The sequence below is a fragment of the Pimephales promelas genome, chromosome 2 (assembly GCF_988280905.1).
Source record: "Pimephales promelas chromosome 2, fPimPro1.hap1.1, whole genome shotgun sequence".
In the NCBI taxonomy this organism is placed as follows: domain Eukaryota; kingdom Metazoa; phylum Chordata; class Actinopteri; order Cypriniformes; family Leuciscidae; genus Pimephales; species Pimephales promelas.
Genome location: NC_142770.1, coordinates 29,060,451 through 29,076,229, shown reverse-complemented (window position 1 = coordinate 29,076,229; position 15,779 = coordinate 29,060,451). Strand labels below are relative to the sequence as shown.

The 15,779-nt window shown below is 51.2% G+C and overlaps 17 non-coding genes across 17 annotated transcripts; all 17 read left to right on the top strand.

Annotated features, from left to right (window-relative positions):
• Nucleotides 1–1,106: 1,106 nt before the first annotated feature.
• Nucleotides 1,107–1,297, top strand: LOC148997040 (U2 spliceosomal RNA). The gene has a single exon (XR_016149276.1). It is a non-coding gene; the product is annotated as a U2 spliceosomal RNA (small nuclear RNA).
• Nucleotides 1,298–1,633: 336 nt separating this feature from the next.
• LOC148997039 (U1 spliceosomal RNA) lies at nt 1,634–1,798 on the top strand. Its single transcript, XR_016147592.1, has one exon. It is a non-coding gene; the product is annotated as a U1 spliceosomal RNA (small nuclear RNA).
• Nucleotides 1,799–2,909: 1,111 nt separating this feature from the next.
• On the top strand, nt 2,910–3,100 carry LOC148997038 (U2 spliceosomal RNA). Its single transcript, XR_016149271.1, has one exon. It is a non-coding gene; the product is annotated as a U2 spliceosomal RNA (small nuclear RNA).
• A 337-nt stretch (nt 3,101–3,437) lies between these two features.
• On the top strand, nt 3,438–3,602 carry LOC148997037 (U1 spliceosomal RNA). Its single transcript, XR_016147591.1, has one exon. It is a non-coding gene; the product is annotated as a U1 spliceosomal RNA (small nuclear RNA).
• A 1,111-nt stretch (nt 3,603–4,713) lies between these two features.
• On the top strand, nt 4,714–4,904 carry LOC148997036 (U2 spliceosomal RNA). The gene has a single exon (XR_016149268.1). It is a non-coding gene; the product is annotated as a U2 spliceosomal RNA (small nuclear RNA).
• A 336-nt stretch (nt 4,905–5,240) lies between these two features.
• LOC148997035 (U1 spliceosomal RNA) lies at nt 5,241–5,405 on the top strand. Its single transcript, XR_016147590.1, has one exon. It is a non-coding gene; the product is annotated as a U1 spliceosomal RNA (small nuclear RNA).
• Nucleotides 5,406–6,516: 1,111 nt separating this feature from the next.
• LOC148997034 (U2 spliceosomal RNA) lies at nt 6,517–6,707 on the top strand. Its single transcript, XR_016149267.1, has one exon. It is a non-coding gene; the product is annotated as a U2 spliceosomal RNA (small nuclear RNA).
• A 337-nt stretch (nt 6,708–7,044) lies between these two features.
• Nucleotides 7,045–7,209, top strand: LOC148997033 (U1 spliceosomal RNA). The gene has a single exon (XR_016147587.1). It is a non-coding gene; the product is annotated as a U1 spliceosomal RNA (small nuclear RNA).
• A 1,111-nt stretch (nt 7,210–8,320) lies between these two features.
• LOC148997032 (U2 spliceosomal RNA) lies at nt 8,321–8,511 on the top strand. Its single transcript, XR_016149266.1, has one exon. It is a non-coding gene; the product is annotated as a U2 spliceosomal RNA (small nuclear RNA).
• A 336-nt stretch (nt 8,512–8,847) lies between these two features.
• LOC148997031 (U1 spliceosomal RNA) lies at nt 8,848–9,012 on the top strand. The gene has a single exon (XR_016147586.1). It is a non-coding gene; the product is annotated as a U1 spliceosomal RNA (small nuclear RNA).
• Nucleotides 9,013–10,123: 1,111 nt separating this feature from the next.
• Nucleotides 10,124–10,314, top strand: LOC148997030 (U2 spliceosomal RNA). The gene has a single exon (XR_016149263.1). It is a non-coding gene; the product is annotated as a U2 spliceosomal RNA (small nuclear RNA).
• Nucleotides 10,315–10,652: 338 nt separating this feature from the next.
• Nucleotides 10,653–10,817, top strand: LOC148997029 (U1 spliceosomal RNA). Its single transcript, XR_016147585.1, has one exon. It is a non-coding gene; the product is annotated as a U1 spliceosomal RNA (small nuclear RNA).
• A 1,111-nt stretch (nt 10,818–11,928) lies between these two features.
• On the top strand, nt 11,929–12,119 carry LOC148997028 (U2 spliceosomal RNA). Its single transcript, XR_016149259.1, has one exon. It is a non-coding gene; the product is annotated as a U2 spliceosomal RNA (small nuclear RNA).
• Nucleotides 12,120–12,455: 336 nt separating this feature from the next.
• LOC148997027 (U1 spliceosomal RNA) lies at nt 12,456–12,620 on the top strand. The gene has a single exon (XR_016147584.1). It is a non-coding gene; the product is annotated as a U1 spliceosomal RNA (small nuclear RNA).
• A 1,111-nt stretch (nt 12,621–13,731) lies between these two features.
• On the top strand, nt 13,732–13,922 carry LOC148997026 (U2 spliceosomal RNA). Its single transcript, XR_016149253.1, has one exon. It is a non-coding gene; the product is annotated as a U2 spliceosomal RNA (small nuclear RNA).
• A 338-nt stretch (nt 13,923–14,260) lies between these two features.
• LOC148997025 (U1 spliceosomal RNA) lies at nt 14,261–14,425 on the top strand. Its single transcript, XR_016147583.1, has one exon. It is a non-coding gene; the product is annotated as a U1 spliceosomal RNA (small nuclear RNA).
• A 1,111-nt stretch (nt 14,426–15,536) lies between these two features.
• LOC148997024 (U2 spliceosomal RNA) lies at nt 15,537–15,727 on the top strand. Its single transcript, XR_016149252.1, has one exon. It is a non-coding gene; the product is annotated as a U2 spliceosomal RNA (small nuclear RNA).
• Nucleotides 15,728–15,779: the final 52 nt, after the last annotated feature.

The window sequence follows — 15,779 nt, the reverse complement described above, 5'->3', positions numbered from 1 at the left end:
CACTGGTTAAAAGGGCAGATTGTTAAAGCTCCACTTGAGGTTCTTTTGTTTTGTTTTTTTTTCTCCACTTCTTCAATATCCAGAGGCAGTCCAGAGAGTTGAACTGCGGCAGTTGCTCGAGAGATACGAAACAGTCTAGGACCGGTCTGTGTGAGGAGGGTTTTCTTTTTTCTCCTCAATTCTTCAAATAGTCTCCAATATTTGACGGACGACTTAGTTCACAGCAGTTGTCCTGGAGGCAAAGTTGTTCGGAATGAGGAGTTCTATCATGTGGTATGAAAACATTGTGCACGTGTGAAACGTCACGTGATATACAGCCACCCATGTTGTGTTTTTTTCTGTTTACAGCGCCACCAAGTGGCCAGTCGCCGCATTCCTCTTCACGTGACCACGGGCTGAGCCCGTACACAGGTGTACCGAGTTGGGTGCAATTGTCTCATTCCGTTGGAGAGTTATAGCCGTTTAAGTAAAGCCCGCCTCGCCCACCCCCAACGTTTTGGCGTACCGTCGCCAACGTGGATGGAAATTCCAACTGTTTCCCGATCCCTGTTGGCAGTCAGACTCCAGAGAATCTTTCTGCACCGGTTTGGGTCAGATCGGGCAAAAAACCTAGGACTAGTGTGCAAAAGTAGGTTTTTCAGAAAATCCAAAATACCCGAAAATCTCGCCAGCGCGACCACCCAATCCGAGGCATGCATCTTGTTCGGCTCGAGCCAAGGATTCCGGTGATGTAAGACACTTGGGTCTGCGACCGACGGTCGAGGAGTTACGAGCCATTTCGTACTTTTGATCGCTGCAGCGCCACCTTGGGGCCGATCGGGGCGAGCCTTGGTGAGGTTGTAGTACCGGGCCGGTCCTACCATCCCTCAGAGTTTCAAGTCTCTACCACGGACGCTTTGGTCTGCCCGCTCACTTTTAAGGCGGAATGTTGATGATCCAAAATCCCAGGTTGCACTCCAGAGTGTCGTGCTGTGCACTCTGTTGTGATCCATTTTCGGTGTCAACCAATCTGAGCTGAGCTTGTTTGCCGGCGACCTTAGACCCTCTCGCCGCGGCCCAGGTGGGCGTGGCCTTTGCCGGCTCCCCCGCCTCGGCGTCGCTGCGTCATCGCTTCTCGGCCTTTTGGCTAAGATCAAGTGTAGTATCTGTTCTTATCAGTTTAATATCTGATACGTGCCCTACCCGGGCACCACATATTAAATTGATTTTTGGTCCTGGGAGATGGCATAGGGGCTTGCTCCGTCCACTCCACGCATCGACCCGGTATTGCAGTACTTCTGGGAACGGTGCACCCTCCTAAAGTGTTCAATGAAAGAAATGTAGTGGTCTTGTGTGGCAGAAGGTGATAATGGAGCTAGTGTGAGTGGGTTTTGTAGGTGATCATGTGCTATACTAGCCTGGGTAGAATTGTGGTGTAAAAACAAGACGAAAAGGAACCCCTGTTCCTCTGTCAGTTTAACATCTGATCCGTCCACTATTCGGGGACGGCGCATTATGTACATTTATGGCTCATGGAGCCGGATGCGGAGCGTGCAAAAAAAAAAAAAAAAAAAAGCCCCTTTTTTGACTGGCAAACCGCTGGTGAGGATTGGGGAGAGGGGCAGGGTGCTTCTGACTGAAGGCCTGGGAATTCATACTTACCTGGCAGGGGAGACACCATGATCAGGAAGGTGGTTCACCCAGGGCGAGGCTCGGCCATTGCACTCTGGGTTGTGCTGACCCCTGCGAATTCCCCAAATGTGGGAATCTCGACTGCATAATTTATGGTAGTGGGGGACTGCGTTCGCGCTCTCCCCTGGACAACACTGGTTAAAAGGGCAGATTGTTAAAGCTCCACTTGAGGTTCTTTTGTTTTGTTTTTTTTTCTCCACTTCTTCAATATCCAGAGGCAGTCCAGAGAGTTGAACTGCGGCGGTTGCTCGAGAGATACGAAACAGTCTAGGACCGGTCTGTGTGAGGAGGGTTTTCTTTTTTCTCCTCAATTCTTCAAATAGTCTCCAATATTTGACGGACGACTTAGTTCACAGCAGTTGTCCTGGAGGCAAAGTTGTTCGGAATGAGGAGTTCTATCATGTGGTATGAAAACATTGTGCACGTGTGAAACGTCACGTGATATACAGCCACCCATGTTGTGTTTTTTTCTGTTTACAGCGCCACCAAGTGGCCAGTCGCCGCATTCCTCTTCACGTGACCACGGGCTGAGCCCGTACACAGGTGTACCGAGTTGGGTGCAATTGTCTCATTCCGTTGGAGAGTTATAGCCGTTTAAGTAAAGCCCGCCTCGCCCACCCCCAACGTTTTGGCGTACCGTCGCCAACGTGGATGGAAATTCCAACTGTTTCCCGATCCCTGTTGGCAGTCAGACTCCAGAGAATCTTTCTGCACCGGTTTGGGTCAGATCGGGCAAAAAACCTAGGACTAGTGTGCAAAAGTAGGTTTTTCAGAAAATCCAAAATACCCGAAAATCTCGCCAGCGCGACCACCCAATCCGAGGCATGCATCTTGTTCGGCTCGAGCCAAGGATTCCGGTGATGTAAGACACTTGGGTCTGCGACCGACGGTCGAGGAGTTACGAGCCATTTCGTACTTTTGATCGCTGCAGCGCCACCTTGGGGCCGATCGGGGCGAGCCTTGGTGAGGTTGTAGTACCGGGCCGGTCCTACCATCCCTCAGAGTTTCAAGTCTCTACCACGGACGCTTTGGTCTGCCCGCTCACTTTTAAGGCGGAATGTTGATGGTCCAAAATCCCAGGTTGCACTCCAGAGTGTCGTGCTGTGCACTCTGTTGTGATCCATTTTCGGTGTCAACCAATCTGAGCTGAGCTTGTTTGCCGGCGACCTTAGACCCTCTCGCCGCGGCCCAGGTGGGCGTGGCCTTTGCCGGCTCCCCCGCCTCGGCGTCGCTGCGTCATCGCTTCTCGGCCTTTTGGCTAAGATCAAGTGTAGTATCTGTTCTTATCAGTTTAATATCTGATACGTGCCCTACCCGGGCACCACATATTAAATTGATTTTTGGTCCTGGGAGATGGCATAGGGGCTTGCTCCGTCCACTCCACGCATCGACCCGGTATTGCAGTACTTCTGGGAACGGTGCACCCTCCTAAAGTGTTCAATGAAAGAAATGTAGTGGTCTTGTGTAACAGAAGGTGATAATGGAGCTAGTGTGAGTGGGTGTTGTAGGTGATCATGTGCTATACTAGCCTGGGTAGAATTGTGGTGTAAAAACAAGACGAAAAGGAACCCCTGTTCCTCTGTCAGTTTAACATCTGATCCGTCCACTATTCGGGGACGGCGCATTATGTACATTTATGGCTCATGGAGCCGGATGCGGAGCGTGCAAAAAAAAAAAAAAAAAAAAAGCCCCTTTTTTGACTGGCAAACCGCTGGTGAGGATTGGGGAGAGGGGCAGGGTGCTTCTGACTGAAGGCCTGGGAATTCATACTTACCTGGCAGGGGAGACACCATGATCAGGAAGGTGGTTCACCCAGGGCGAGGCTCGGCCATTGCACTCTGGGTTGTGCTGACCCCTGCGAATTCCCCAAATGTGGGAATCTCGACTGCATAATTTATGGTAGTGGGGGACTGCGTTCGCGCTCTCCCCTGGACAACACTGGTTAAAAGGGCAGATTGTTAAAGCTCCACTTGAGGTTCTTTTGTTTTGTTTTTTTTTCTCCACTTCTTCAATATCCAGAGGCAGTCCAGAGAGTTGAACTGCGGCAGTTGCTCGAGAGATACGAAACAGTCTAGGACCGGTCTGTGTGAGGAGGGTTTTCTTTTTTCTCCTCAATTCTTCAAATAGTCTCCAATATTTGACGGACGACTTAGTTCACAGCAGTTGTCCTGGAGGCAAAGTTGTTCGGAATGAGGAGTTCTATCATGTGGTATGAAAACATTGTGCACGTGTGAAACGTCACGTGATATACAGCCACCCATGTTGTGTTTTTTTCTGTTTACAGCGCCACCAAGTGGCCAGTCGCCGCATTCCTCTTCACGTGACCACGGGCTGAGCCCGTACACAGGTGTACCGAGTTGGGTGCAATTGTCTCATTCCGTTGGAGAGTTATAGCCGTTTAAGTAAAGCCCGCCTCGCCCACCCCCAACGTTTTGGCGTACCGTCGCCAACGTGGATGGAAATTCCAACTGTTTCCCGATCCCTGTTGGCAGTCAGACTCCAGAGAATCTTTCTGCACCGGTTTGGGTCAGATCGGGCAAAAAACCTAGGACTAGTGTGCAAAAGTAGGTTTTTCAGAAAATCCAAAATACCCGAAAATCTCGCCAGCGCGACCACCCAATCCGAGGCATGCATCTTGTTCGGCTCGAGCCAAGGATTCCGGTGATGTAAGACACTTGGGTCTGCGACCGACGGTCGAGGAGTTACGAGCCATTTCGTACTTTTGATCGCTGCAGCGCCACCTTGGGGCCGATCGGGGCGAGCCTTGGTGAGGTTGTAGTACCGGGCCGGTCCTACCATCCCTCAGAGTTTCAAGTCTCTACCACGGACGCTTTGGTCTGCCCGCTCACTTTTAAGGCGGAATGTTGATGATCCAAAATCCCAGGTTGCACTCCAGAGTGTCGTGCTGTGCACTCTGTTGTGATCCATTTTCGGTGTCAACCAATCTGAGCTGAGCTTGTTTGCCGGCGACCTTAGACCCTCTCGCCGCGGCCCAGGTGGGCGTGGCCTTTGCCGGCTCCCCCGCCTCGGCGTCGCTGCGTCATCGCTTCTCGGCCTTTTGGCTAAGATCAAGTGTAGTATCTGTTCTTATCAGTTTAATATCTGATACGTGCCCTACCCGGGCACCACATATTAAATTGATTTTTGGTCCTGGGAGATGGCATAGGGGCTTGCTCCGTCCACTCCACGCATCGACCCGGTATTGCAGTACTTCTGGGAACGGTGCACCCTCCTAAAGTGTTCAATGAAAGAAATGTAGTGGTCTTGTGTGGCAGAAGGTGATAATGGAGCTAGTGTGAGTGGGTGTTGTAGGTGATCATGTGCTATACTAGCCTGGGTAGAATTGTGGTGTAAAAACAAGACGAAAAGGAACCCCTGTTCCTCTGTCAGTTTAACATCTGATCCGTCCACTATTCGGGGACGGCGCATTATGTACATTTATGGCTCATGGAGCCGGATGCGGAGCGTGCAAAAAAAAAAAAAAAAAAAAGCCCCTTTTTTGACTGGCAAACCGCTGGTGAGGATTGGGGAGAGGGGCAGGGTGCTTCTGACTGAAGGCCTGGGAATTCATACTTACCTGGCAGGGGAGACACCATGATCAGGAAGGTGGTTCACCCAGGGCGAGGCTCGGCCATTGCACTCTGGGTTGTGCTGACCCCTGCGAATTCCCCAAATGTGGGAATCTCGACTGCATAATTTATGGTAGTGGGGGACTGCGTTCGCGCTCTCCCCTGGACAACACTGGTTAAAAGGGCAGATTGTTAAAGCTCCACTTGAGGTTCTTTTGTTTTGTTTTTTTTTCTCCACTTCTTCAATATCCAGAGGCAGTCCAGAGAGTTGAACTGCGGCGGTTGCTCGAGAGATACGAAACAGTCTAGGACCGGTCTGTGTGAGGAGGGTTTTCTTTTTTCTCCTCAATTCTTCAAATAGTCTCCAATATTTGACGGACGACTTAGTTCACAGCAGTTGTCCTGGAGGCAAAGTTGTTCGGAATGAGGAGTTCTATCATGTGGTATGAAAACATTGTGCACGTGTGAAACGTCACGTGATATACAGCCACCCATGTTGTGTTTTTTTCTGTTTACAGCGCCACCAAGTGGCCAGTCGCCGCATTCCTCTTCACGTGACCACGGGCTGAGCCCGTACACAGGTGTACCGAGTTGGGTGCAATTGTCTCATTCCGTTGGAGAGTTATAGCCGTTTAAGTAAAGCCCGCCTCGCCCACCCCCAACGTTTTGGCGTACCGTCGCCAACGTGGATGGAAATTCCAACTGTTTCCCGATCCCTGTTGGCAGTCAGACTCCAGAGAATCTTTCTGCACCGGTTTGGGTCAGATCGGGCAAAAAACCTAGGACTAGTGTGCAAAAGTAGGTTTTTCAGAAAATCCAAAATACCCGAAAATCTCGCCAGCGCGACCACCCAATCCGAGGCATGCATCTTGTTCGGCTCGAGCCAAGGATTCCGGTGATGTAAGACACTTGGGTCTGCGACCGACGGTCGAGGAGTTACGAGCCATTTCGTACTTTTGATCGCTGCAGCGCCACCTTGGGGCCGATCGGGGCGAGCCTTGGTGAGGTTGTAGTACCGGGCCGGTCCTACCATCCCTCAGAGTTTCAAGTCTCTACCACGGACGCTTTGGTCTGCCCGCTCACTTTTAAGGCGGAATGTTGATGGTCCAAAATCCCAGGTTGCACTCCAGAGTGTCGTGCTGTGCACTCTGTTGTGATCCATTTTCGGTGTCAACCAATCTGAGCTGAGCTTGTTTGCCGGCGACCTTAGACCCTCTCGCCGCGGCCCAGGTGGGCGTGGCCTTTGCCGGCTCCCCCGCCTCGGCGTCGCTGCGTCATCGCTTCTCGGCCTTTTGGCTAAGATCAAGTGTAGTATCTGTTCTTATCAGTTTAATATCTGATACGTGCCCTACCCGGGCACCACATATTAAATTGATTTTTGGTCCTGGGAGATGGCATAGGGGCTTGCTCCGTCCACTCCACGCATCGACCCGGTATTGCAGTACTTCTGGGAACGGTGCACCCTCCTAAAGTGTTCAATGAAAGAAATGTAGTGGTCTTGTGTGGCAGAAGGTGATAATGGAGCTAGTGTGAGTGGGTGTTGTAGGTGATCATGTGCTATACTAGCCTGGGTAGAATTGTGGTGTAAAAACAAGACGAAAAGGAACCCCTGTTCCTCTGTCAGTTTAACATCTGATCCGTCCACTATTCGGGGACGGCGCATTATGTACATTTATGGCTCATGGAGCCGGATGCGGAGCGTGCAAAAAAAAAAAAAAAAAAAAAGCCCCTTTTTTGACTGGCAAACCGCTGGTGAGGATTGGGGAGAGGGGCAGGGTGCTTCTGACTGAAGGCCTGGGAATTCATACTTACCTGGCAGGGGAGACACCATGATCAGGAAGGTGGTTCACCCAGGGCGAGGCTCGGCCATTGCACTCTGGGTTGTGCTGACCCCTGCGAATTCCCCAAATGTGGGAATCTCGACTGCATAATTTATGGTAGTGGGGGACTGCGTTCGCGCTCTCCCCTGGACAACACTGGTTAAAAGGGCAGATTGTTAAAGCTCCACTTGAGGTTCTTTTGTTTTGTTTTTTTTTCTCCACTTCTTCAATATCCAGAGGCAGTCCAGAGAGTTGAACTGCGGCAGTTGCTCGAGAGATACGAAACAGTCTAGGACCGGTCTGTGTGAGGAGGGTTTTCTTTTTTCTCCTCAATTCTTCAAATAGTCTCCAATATTTGACGGACGACTTAGTTCACAGCAGTTGTCCTGGAGGCAAAGTTGTTCGGAATGAGGAGTTCTATCATGTGGTATGAAAACATTGTGCACGTGTGAAACGTCACGTGATATACAGCCACCCATGTTGTGTTTTTTTCTGTTTACAGCGCCACCAAGTGGCCAGTCGCCGCATTCCTCTTCACGTGACCACGGGCTGAGCCCGTACACAGGTGTACCGAGTTGGGTGCAATTGTCTCATTCCGTTGGAGAGTTATAGCCGTTTAAGTAAAGCCCGCCTCGCCCACCCCCAACGTTTTGGCGTACCGTCGCCAACGTGGATGGAAATTCCAACTGTTTCCCGATCCCTGTTGGCAGTCAGACTCCAGAGAATCTTTCTGCACCGGTTTGGGTCAGATCGGGCAAAAAACCTAGGACTAGTGTGCAAAAGTAGGTTTTTCAGAAAATCCAAAATACCCGAAAATCTCGCCAGCGCGACCACCCAATCCGAGGCATGCATCTTGTTCGGCTCGAGCCAAGGATTCCGGTGATGTAAGACACTTGGGTCTGCGACCGACGGTCGAGGAGTTACGAGCCATTTCGTACTTTTGATCGCTGCAGCGCCACCTTGGGGCCGATCGGGGCGAGCCTTGGTGAGGTTGTAGTACCGGGCCGGTCCTACCATCCCTCAGAGTTTCAAGTCTCTACCACGGACGCTTTGGTCTGCCCGCTCACTTTTAAGGCGGAATGTTGATGATCCAAAATCCCAGGTTGCACTCCAGAGTGTCGTGCTGTGCACTCTGTTGTGATCCATTTTCGGTGTCAACCAATCTGAGCTGAGCTTGTTTGCCGGCGACCTTAGACCCTCTCGCCGCGGCCCAGGTGGGCGTGGCCTTTGCCGGCTCCCCCGCCTCGGCGTCGCTGCGTCATCGCTTCTCGGCCTTTTGGCTAAGATCAAGTGTAGTATCTGTTCTTATCAGTTTAATATCTGATACGTGCCCTACCCGGGCACCACATATTAAATTGATTTTTGGTCCTGGGAGATGGCATAGGGGCTTGCTCCGTCCACTCCACGCATCGACCCGGTATTGCAGTACTTCTGGGAACGGTGCACCCTCCTAAAGTGTTCAATGAAAGAAATGTAGTGGTCTTGTGTGGCAGAAGGTGATAATGGAGCTAGTGTGAGTGGGTGTTGTAGGTGATCATGTGCTATACTAGCCTGGGTAGAATTGTGGTGTAAAAACAAGACGAAAAGGAACCCCTGTTCCTCTGTCAGTTTAACATCTGATCCGTCCACTATTCGGGGACGGCGCATTATGTACATTTATGGCTCATGGAGCCGGATGCGGAGCGTGCAAAAAAAAAAAAAAAAAAAAGCCCCTTTTTTGACTGGCAAACCGCTGGTGAGGATTGGGGAGAGGGGCAGGGTGCTTCTGACTGAAGGCCTGGGAATTCATACTTACCTGGCAGGGGAGACACCATGATCAGGAAGGTGGTTCACCCAGGGCGAGGCTCGGCCATTGCACTCTGGGTTGTGCTGACCCCTGCGAATTCCCCAAATGTGGGAATCTCGACTGCATAATTTATGGTAGTGGGGGACTGCGTTCGCGCTCTCCCCTGGACAACACTGGTTAAAAGGGCAGATTGTTAAAGCTCCACTTGAGGTTCTTTTGTTTTGTTTTTTTTTCTCCACTTCTTCAATATCCAGAGGCAGTCCAGAGAGTTGAACTGCGGCGGTTGCTCGAGAGATACGAAACAGTCTAGGACCGGTCTGTGTGAGGAGGGTTTTCTTTTTTCTCCTCAATTCTTCAAATAGTCTCCAATATTTGACGGACGACTTAGTTCACAGCAGTTGTCCTGGAGGCAAAGTTGTTCGGAATGAGGAGTTCTATCATGTGGTATGAAAACATTGTGCACGTGTGAAACGTCACGTGATATACAGCCACCCATGTTGTGTTTTTTTCTGTTTACAGCGCCACCAAGTGGCCAGTCGCCGCATTCCTCTTCACGTGACCACGGGCTGAGCCCGTACACAGGTGTACCGAGTTGGGTGCAATTGTCTCATTCCGTTGGAGAGTTATAGCCGTTTAAGTAAAGCCCGCCTCGCCCACCCCCAACGTTTTGGCGTACCGTCGCCAACGTGGATGGAAATTCCAACTGTTTCCCGATCCCTGTTGGCAGTCAGACTCCAGAGAATCTTTCTGCACCGGTTTGGGTCAGATCGGGCAAAAAACCTAGGACTAGTGTGCAAAAGTAGGTTTTTCAGAAAATCCAAAATACCCGAAAATCTCGCCCGCGCGACCACCCAATCCGAGGCATGCATCTTGTTCGGCTCGAGCCAAGGATTCCGGTGATGTAAGACACTTGGGTCTGCGACCGACGGTCGAGGAGTTACGAGCCATTTCGTACTTTTGATCGCTGCAGCGCCACCTTGGGGCCGATCGGGGCGAGCCTTGGTGAGGTTGTAGTACCGGGCCGGTCCTACCATCCCTCAGAGTTTCAAGTCTCTACCACGGACGCTTTGGTCTGCCCGCTCACTTTTAAGGCGGAATGTTGATGGTCCAAAATCCCAGGTTGCACTCCAGAGTGTCGTGCTGTGCACTCTGTTGTGATCCATTTTCGGTGTCAACCAATCTGAGCTGAGCTTGTTTGCCGGCGACCTTAGACCCTCTCGCCGCGGCCCAGGTGGGCGTGGCCTTTGCCGGCTCCCCCGCCTCGGCGTCGCTGCGTCATCGCTTCTCGGCCTTTTGGCTAAGATCAAGTGTAGTATCTGTTCTTATCAGTTTAATATCTGATACGTGCCCTACCCGGGCACCACATATTAAATTGATTTTTGGTCCTGGGAGATGGCATAGGGGCTTGCTCCGTCCACTCCACGCATCGACCCGGTATTGCAGTACTTCTGGGAACGGTGCACCCTCCTAAAGTGTTCAATGAAAGAAATGTAGTGGTCTTGTGTGGCAGAAGGTGATAATGGAGCTAGTGTGAGTGGGTGTTGTAGGTGATCATGTGCTATACTAGCCTGGGTAGAATTGTGGTGTAAAAACAAGACGAAAAGGAACCCCTGTTCCTCTGTCAGTTTAACATCTGATCCGTCCACTATTCGGGGACGGCGCATTATGTACATTTATGGCTCATGGAGCCGGATGCGGAGCGTGCAAAAAAAAAAAAAAAAAAAAAAGCCCCTTTTTTGACTGGCAAACCGCTGGTGAGGATTGGGGAGAGGGGCAGGGTGCTTCTGACTGAAGGCCTGGGAATTCATACTTACCTGGCAGGGGAGACACCATGATCAGGAAGGTGGTTCACCCAGGGCGAGGCTCGGCCATTGCACTCTGGGTTGTGCTGACCCCTGCGAATTCCCCAAATGTGGGAATCTCGACTGCATAATTTATGGTAGTGGGGGACTGCGTTCGCGCTCTCCCCTGGACAACACTGGTTAAAAGGGCAGATTGTTAAAGCTCCACTTGAGGTTCTTTTGTTTTGTTTTTTTTTCTCCACTTCTTCAATATCCAGAGGCAGTCCAGAGAGTTGAACTGCGGCAGTTGCTCGAGAGATACGAAACAGTCTAGGACCGGTCTGTGTGAGGAGGGTTTTCTTTTTTCTCCTCAATTCTTCAAATAGTCTCCAATATTTGACGGACGACTTAGTTCACAGCAGTTGTCCTGGAGGCAAAGTTGTTCGGAATGAGGAGTTCTATCATGTGGTATGAAAACATTGTGCACGTGTGAAACGTCACGTGATATACAGCCACCCATGTTGTGTTTTTTTCTGTTTACAGCGCCACCAAGTGGCCAGTCGCCGCATTCCTCTTCACGTGACCACGGGCTGAGCCCGTACACAGGTGTACCGAGTTGGGTGCAATTGTCTCATTCCGTTGGAGAGTTATAGCCGTTTAAGTAAAGCCCGCCTCGCCCACCCCCAACGTTTTGGCGTACCGTCGCCAACGTGGATGGAAATTCCAACTGTTTCCCGATCCCTGTTGGCAGTCAGACTCCAGAGAATCTTTCTGCACCGGTTTGGGTCAGATCGGGCAAAAAACCTAGGACTAGTGTGCAAAAGTAGGTTTTTCAGAAAATCCAAAATACCCGAAAATCTCGCCAGCGCGACCACCCAATCCGAGGCATGCATCTTGTTCGGCTCGAGCCAAGGATTCCGGTGATGTAAGACACTTGGGTCTGCGACCGACGGTCGAGGAGTTACGAGCCATTTCGTACTTTTGATCGCTGCAGCGCCACCTTGGGGCCGATCGGGGCGAGCCTTGGTGAGGTTGTAGTACCGGGCCGGTCCTACCATCCCTCAGAGTTTCAAGTCTCTACCACGGACGCTTTGGTCTGCCCGCTCACTTTTAAGGCGGAATGTTGATGATCCAAAATCCCAGGTTGCACTCCAGAGTGTCGTGCTGTGCACTCTGTTGTGATCCATTTTCGGTGTCAACCAATCTGAGCTGAGCTTGTTTGCCGGCGACCTTAGACCCTCTCGCCGCGGCCCAGGTGGGCGTGGCCTTTGCCGGCTCCCCCGCCTCGGCGTCGCTGCGTCATCGCTTCTCGGCCTTTTGGCTAAGATCAAGTGTAGTATCTGTTCTTATCAGTTTAATATCTGATACGTGCCCTACCCGGGCACCACATATTAAATTGATTTTTGGTCCTGGGAGATGGCATAGGGGCTTGCTCCGTCCACTCCACGCATCGACCCGGTATTGCAGTACTTCTGGGAACGGTGCACCCTCCTAAAGTGTTCAATGAAAGAAATGTAGTGGTCTTGTGTGGCAGAAGGTGATAATGGAGCTAGTGTGAGTGGGTGTTGTAGGTGATCATGTGCTATACTAGCCTGGGTAGAATTGTGGTGTAAAAACAAGACGAAAAGGAACCCCTGTTCCTCTGTCAGTTTAACATCTGATCCGTCCACTATTCGGGGACGGCGCATTATGTACATTTATGGCTCATGGAGCCGGATGCGGAGCGTGCAAAAAAAAAAAAAAAAAAAAGCCCCTTTTTTGACTGGCAAACCGCTGGTGAGGATTGGGGAGAGGGGCAGGGTGCTTCTGACTGAAGGCCTGGGAATTCATACTTACCTGGCAGGGGAGACACCATGATCAGGAAGGTGGTTCACCCAGGGCGAGGCTCGGCCATTGCACTCTGGGTTGTGCTGACCCCTGCGAATTCCCCAAATGTGGGAATCTCGACTGCATAATTTATGGTAGTGGGGGACTGCGTTCGCGCTCTCCCCTGGACAACACTGGTTAAAAGGGCAGATTGTTAAAGCTCCACTTGAGGTTCTTTTGTTTTGTTTTTTTTTCTCCACTTCTTCAATATCCAGAGGCAGTCCAGAGAGTTGAACTGCGGCGGTTGCTCGAGAGATACGAAACAGTCTAGGACCGGTCTGTGTGAGGAGGGTTTTCTTTTTTCTCCTCAATTCTTCAAATAGTCTCCAATATTTGACGGACGACTTAGTTCACAGCAGTTGTCCTGGAGGCAAAGTTGTTCGGAATGAGGAGTTCTATCATGTGGTATGAAAACATTGTGCACGTGTGAAACGTCACGTGATATACAGCCACCCATGTTGTGTTTTTTTCTGTTTACAGCGCCACCAAGTGGCCAGTCGCCGCATTCCTCTTCACGTGACCACGGGCTGAGCCCGTACACAGGTGTACCGAGTTGGGTGCAATTGTCTCATTCCGTTGGAGAGTTATAGCCGTTTAAGTAAAGCCCGCCTCGCCCACCCCCAACGTTTTGGCGTACCGTCGCCAACGTGGATGGAAATTCCAACTGTTTCCCGATCCCTGTTGGCAGTCAGACTCCAGAGAATCTTTCTGCACCGGTTTGGGTCAGATCGGGCAAAAAACCTAGGACTAGTGTGCAAAAGTAGGTTTTTCAGAAAATCCAAAATACCCGAAAATCTCGCCCGCGCGACCACCCAATCCGAGGCATGCATCTTGTTCGGCTCGAGCCAAGGATTCCGGTGATGTAAGACACTTGGGTCTGCGACCGACGGTCGAGGAGTTACGAGCCATTTCGTACTTTTGATCGCTGCAGCGCCACCTTGGGGCCGATCGGGGCGAGCCTTGGTGAGGTTGTAGTACCGGGCCGGTCCTACCATCCCTCAGAGTTTCAAGTCTCTACCACGGACGCTTTGGTCTGCCCGCTCACTTTTAAGGCGGAATGTTGATGATCCAAAATCCCAGGTTGCACTCCAGAGTGTCGTGCTGTGCACTCTGTTGTGATCCATTTTCGGTGTCAACCAATCTGAGCTGAGCTTGTTTGCCGGCGACCTTAGACCCTCTCGCCGCGGCCCAGGTGGGCGTGGCCTTTGCCGGCTCCCCCGCCTCGGCGTCGCTGCGTCATCGCTTCTCGGCCTTTTGGCTAAGATCAAGTGTAGTATCTGTTCTTATCAGTTTAATATCTGATACGTGCCCTACCCGGGCACCACATATTAAATTGATTTTTGGTCCTGGGAGATGGCATAGGGGCTTGCTCCGTCCACTCCACGCATCGACCCGGTATTGCAGTACTTCTGGGAACGGTGCACCCTCCTAAAGTGTTCAATGAAAGAAATGTAGTGGTCTTGTGTGGCAGAAGGTGATAATGGAGCTAGTGTGAGTGGGTGTTGTAGGTGATCATGTGCTATACTAGCCTGGGTAGAATTGTGGTGTAAAAACAAGACGAAAAGGAACCCCTGTTCCTCTGTCAGTTTAACATCTGATCCGTCCACTATTCGGGGACGGCGCATTATGTACATTTATGGCTCATGGAGCCGGATGCGGAGCGTGCAAAAAAAAAAAAAAAAAAAAAAGCCCCTTTTTTGACTGGCAAACCGCTGGTGAGGATTGGGGAGAGGGGCAGGGTGCTTCTGACTGAAGGCCTGGGAATTCATACTTACCTGGCAGGGGAGACACCATGATCAGGAAGGTGGTTCACCCAGGGCGAGGCTCGGCCATTGCACTCTGGGTTGTGCTGACCCCTGCGAATTCCCCAAATGTGGGAATCTCGACTGCATAATTTATGGTAGTGGGGGACTGCGTTCGCGCTCTCCCCTGGACAACACTGGTTAAAAGGGCAGATTGTTAAAGCTCCACTTGAGGTTCTTTTGTTTTGTTTTTTTTTCTCCACTTCTTCAATATCCAGAGGCAGTCCAGAGAGTTGAACTGCGGCGGTTGCTCGAGAGATACGAAACAGTCTAGGACCGGTCTGTGTGAGGAGGGTTTTCTTTTTTCTCCTCAATTCTTCAAATAGTCTCCAATATTTGACGGACGACTTAGTTCACAGCAGTTGTCCTGGAGGCAAAGTTGTTCGGAATGAGGAGTTCTATCATGTGGTATGAAAACATTGTGCACGTGTGAAACGTCACGTGATATACAGCCACCCATGTTGTGTTTTTTTCTGTTTACAGCGCCACCAAGTGGCCAGTCGCCGCATTCCTCTTCACGTGACCACGGGCTGAGCCCGTACACAGGTGTACCGAGTTGGGTGCAATTGTCTCATTCCGTTGGAGAGTTATAGCCGTTTAAGTAAAGCCCGCCTCGCCCACCCCCAACGTTTTGGCGTACCGTCGCCAACGTGGATGGAAATTCCAACTGTTTCCCGATCCCTGTTGGCAGTCAGACTCCAGAGAATCTTTCTGCACCGGTTTGGGTCAGATCGGGCAAAAAACCTAGGACTAGTGTGCAAAAGTAGGTTTTTCAGAAAATCCAAAATACCCGAAAATCTCGCCAGCGCGACCACCCAATCCGAGGCATGCATCTTGTTCGGCTCGAGCCAAGGATTCCGGTGATGTAAGACACTTGGGTCTGCGACCGACGGTCGAGGAGTTACGAGCCATTTCGTACTTTTGATCGCTGCAGCGCCACCTTGGGGCCGATCGGGGCGAGCCTTGGTGAGGTTGTAGTACCGGGCCGGTCCTACCATCCCTCAGAGTTTCAAGTCTCTACCACGGACGCTTTGGTCTGCCCGCTCACTTTTAAGGCGGAATGTTGATGATCCAAAATCCCAGGTTGCACTCCAGAGTGTCGTGCTGTGCACTCTGTTGTGATCCATTTTCGGTGTCAACCAATCTGAGCTGAGCTTGTTTGCCGGCGACCTTAGACCCTCTCGCCGCGGCCCAGGTGGGCGTGGCCTTTGCCGGCTCCCCCGCCTCGGCGTCGCTGCGTCATCGCTTCTCGGCCTTTTGGCTAAGATCAAGTGTAGTATCTGTTCTTATCAGTTTAATATCTGATACGTGCCCTACCCGGGCACCACATATTAAATTGATTTTTGGTCCTGGGAGATGGCATAGGGGCTTGCTCCGTCCACTCCACGCATCGACCCGGTATTGCAGTACTTCTGGGAACGGTGCACCCTCCTAAAGTGTTCAATGAAAGAAATGTAGTGGTCTTGTGTGGCAGAAGGTGATAA